Source organism: Pteropus alecto, unplaced genomic scaffold (assembly GCF_000325575.1).
Source record: "Pteropus alecto unplaced genomic scaffold, ASM32557v1 scaffold94, whole genome shotgun sequence".
In the NCBI taxonomy this organism is placed as follows: domain Eukaryota; kingdom Metazoa; phylum Chordata; class Mammalia; order Chiroptera; family Pteropodidae; genus Pteropus; species Pteropus alecto.
In genome coordinates, this window is record NW_006437736.1 from 9,667,083 (window position 1) to 9,671,045 (window position 3,963).

A 3,963-nucleotide genomic window follows, 5' to 3' on the forward strand; every position below is an offset into this window, starting at 1 on the left:
ATTTATCATTCAGCCTGGAAGATTTATTCCAGGCTGGGATGTAACCCGAGTCTGCTCTACAAGGAGAAAAGCAAAGCAGAAAAAAAAACTACATAGTAGTTTTAAGGGCCTTCCCCCCACACCCTCCTTTACTTGTTCTCTTTTGAGCTCAAAAGGCAGGCACCTGAAAAGACCAAATCTTCAAACATTTATATTTGAGTTTTTCTCTGTTTTGGCCAAGTGATAAATTCTCTTTAACCCCTCCACAGAAGCTCTGCTCCCAGTAGCCTGAGAGATCTGAAAAAAAAAAAAAAATACCTTTAGAGTTTCTCCTTTTTTTGGCATCTTGAAGAAATATTCTTGAGCAATGTTCAGGGTCTCTTCCTTGCTCTCCTCCTGCCTTTCTCTATCTGACTTTGCCAGCCAAAGAGTGCTGCTTCTGGAGAATTCCTATGGCCCTATGGCCATTCAGGAAAAGAATGATTTCAAAACAGGATCTCGGATATCTAAGAAAGGGCCATCCTTTGTGGCTTCTGCTGACAAAGGCGAGGTTCTTATGTTCACTGGCAGCTCAGTGGCTGTGAGTGCTTTGGGCCAAATCAGGGAGCACACTGGCTGGGAGGCTGCAGGGTAAGCCATGTGACCAAAGCTGGATTGATGAGAGGTAATATGAAGTATTATTTTATAGTTTTTTTTCTTAGTTATATTACTGTCCAATAGTAGTGTGGATCCCCAAACTGATGGAGAATGACTAAATTAACTAGGTTGCCTGGGTCTCTTTATTTTGTTGACTTGAGAGTGATACTGTCTGCAATCTCTTCTAATCATTAACCTTGACCCGGTAGACTCGACACATGTGGTTGAATTCAGAATGAATCTGAAAACAAATGTGTTTGGAATCGAGGCTAGTTGGGGGTGGGAGAGGGAAATTTCTTCACTCCTGCTATTTTTCTCCACGGGAGAAACTGGCACTCCATTAGTTTACTAGCTTCCTTGTTTCTTCCCTCATTCTACCTTCCAGAGGTGGAGAGATGCTTCTCATCAGTGAATGTGGACAAAGAAGCTGTGTATTTGGGGCTCAAACCCTTTTGCCCTTGCTCTTGGCAATGCATTGTCCACAAGGAACCTGTGTTTTCTTCTGCTTCTCTCTGCCATAATTTTTATTTTGTGGTCTATTTTTTTTCCAATTTAAAAAAATTGTGGTAAAATACATACAACATAAAATTTACCTTCTTAATTATTTTAAGTGTACAGTTCAGTGGTATTAAATACATTCATGCTGTTGAGCAGCCATCACCACCATCCATCTCCAGAACTCTTTCATCTTGTAAAAGTGAAAGTCCATACCCATTAAATAATAACTCCCCATTCACTTCTTACCCCAGCCCCTGGCAAACATCATTCTACTTTCTGTCTCTATGATTTCAACTATTGTCTTTTTGTGGCTGCTTATGTCCCTTAGCATGACGTCCTCAAGGGTCATCGAAGTTGTAGCATATGCCGTTTAAAAAAATGTTTTTTTATTTTTCAAGTACAGGTGACACACAATATTATATTAGTTTCAGGTGTACAACATAGTGATTAGACATTTATATAACTTATGAAGTGATCAACCCAATAAGTCTAGTACCCTCCTGACACCATGCCTAGTTATTACAACATTATCGACTATATTCTCTGTACTGTCCTTGACACCCTGTGACTATTACATATGCCAGAATTTTTTAAGGGAAACTCCCCTATCCCCCAGGTGCAGACTGCTTGGAGATTAGGGATTGATTTCACATGATTCTGAGAGTTAGTACCATGGGGTCATTTGCCAAATTCTTTGACTTTAGCTTGATTGTTAATAAAAGTAAAATTTTAATTCTCTAACTACTAACTCCTTTGTTTCAATTATCAACTGGTTCAGAAGGAGAAAAAGAATGCTATTTAATATGCCTTCTTTATGCCCCAACAAGGCTGGAATTATGACTTTCTGTAATCATCGTGAAAATTTAATAAAAGTAGCTGATCTAATGTGGAAATTCTATAAGATAGTTTGTTCCATTTGTGTTGGCTTCGCTCATTTCCTGAACGAATGTGTTTGGAATATCTACTGTGTGTCAGACAGAAGCTGTGCCTCGCAATGAGCAAGAAAGACAAAATGCCTGCCACCAAGAACTTCTAGGGGGCCTCTTGTGAGGCGTCTTCGTGAGAGCGACACTGTCTTTAAACGCTGCATGGCAATCCCGGACACATCACTGTGATGCTCAGGTAAGACAGGGTGACCTGGAAGTCCAGCTACTTTCTTAAGATCATCTAACTTCTGGGTGATTATCTAAAATGCTCCGTTGTGGGAGCAGACAGTGTGGGCTCCCAGCAGATGCAGCACTAGACCCTCACATCCCTCCACGGAAAGGTTGTGGTGCTGATAGGCAAAAGCACCATGATGTGCAAGGCCATCCGAGGGCGTCTGGCAAAGAACCCAGCTCTGGAAAAGCCATTGCCTCATATCAAGGGGAATGTGGGCTTTGTGTCCACCAAAGAGGACCTCAGTGAGGTCAGGGATGTGCTGCTGGCCAATAGTGCTGCTCCCCGTGCCTGTGTCATTGCCCAATGTGCAGTCACTGTGCCAACCCAGAACACTGCTCTGGGCCCGAGAGGATCTTCTTCTTCCAGGAGTTAGGCATCACTGCTAAAAATCTCTAGAAGTACCATTGAAATCCTGAGTGATGTGCAGCTGATTAAGACTGGAGACAAAGCGGGAGCCAAAGAAGCTACACTGCTGGACGTGCCCAACACCTCCCCCTTCTCTTTTGGGCAGATCTTCCCACAGGTTTTTGACCATGGCAGCATCTACACCCCGGGAGTGATTGACATCACAGAGGAAGCTGCATTCCCACATCCTGGAGAGTGTCTGCAACATTGGCAGCATATGTCTGCAGATTGGTAACCCAGCTGTTGCATCAGTACCCCATTTAATCATCAGTGGGTACAAGCGGGTCCTGGTTTTGTCTGTGGAGACTGATTACACCTTCCCACTTCCTAAAAAGGTCAAGGCCTTCCTGGCGGATCCATCTGCATTTGTGGCTGCTGCCCCTGAGGCTGCAGCTACCACTGCTGCTCCTGCTGCTGCCGCAGCCACAGCTGAAGTTGAAGCAAAGGAAGAGTTGGAGGAGTAGGACGAAGATATGGGATTTGGTCTCTTTGACTAATCACCAAAAAGCAACCAGCACAGCCAGCTTTATTTGTGAAACAAGGAAATAAAGGCTTACTTCTCTTAAAAAAAGAAGAAAAAAAAGAACTAGTGGGAAAAAAATAGCAACAACAAGAGTAAGTTGTTATAAATTGTGATTATTCCTACGATGGAAATAAATAAAGGGCAAGAAAGAATAAGAGAAGTAGAAGGTGACTTTAGATGGAATAGATTTGATTAAGGGGAAGATCTCACCTTTGCATCTTCTACCATTAATTAAAGTTGCTCATGATGTTTGAAAGGAGACAAAAACAGTAGTTAGTAAACTTGACACATGGTATTATTTTTAGTCTCTCCATAATTCACTAGACTTATTACACATCATCATGCATTCATTTATTCAGTCAATGCATAGTCCGTGCCAGGAAATCCGATAGGTGATAAGGATACAGGGATGAAGAAGACATCCGTGCTGCCCCGGGGAGTGAACTGCCTAGGCGAAAGAGCCAGTGACATAAATAAACAATTATAATATGACGAGATAAGCCGAGGGAAGATCCTGAAAACAGAGTAGGGTTTGATCATGCCTGAGATATGAAGTCGGGAAATTTTAGGCTCAGTGAGCATAACCATCTGCAGAGGCATCAAAACAATGAAAAACATGGCTCATTTTTCAGTGCAGTAGGAGCGAAATGTGCTCTGCTAAGGAGAGAGTGTGGCTAATGATTCTGGAAAATTCAGAGCATTTTAGGCATTCCTCAGAAACAATAGCCTCACCTTTTGCTTTGAAACTGTCAAACCTGAGC

The 3,963-nt window shown here is 42.4% G+C and overlaps 1 pseudogene; it reads left to right on the forward strand.

Moving 5' to 3' along the window:
- The first annotated feature begins 2,227 nt into the window (after positions 1-2,227).
- LOC102879843 lies at positions 2,228-3,247 on the forward strand (annotated as a pseudogene).
- Positions 3,248-3,963: the final 716 nt, after the last annotated feature.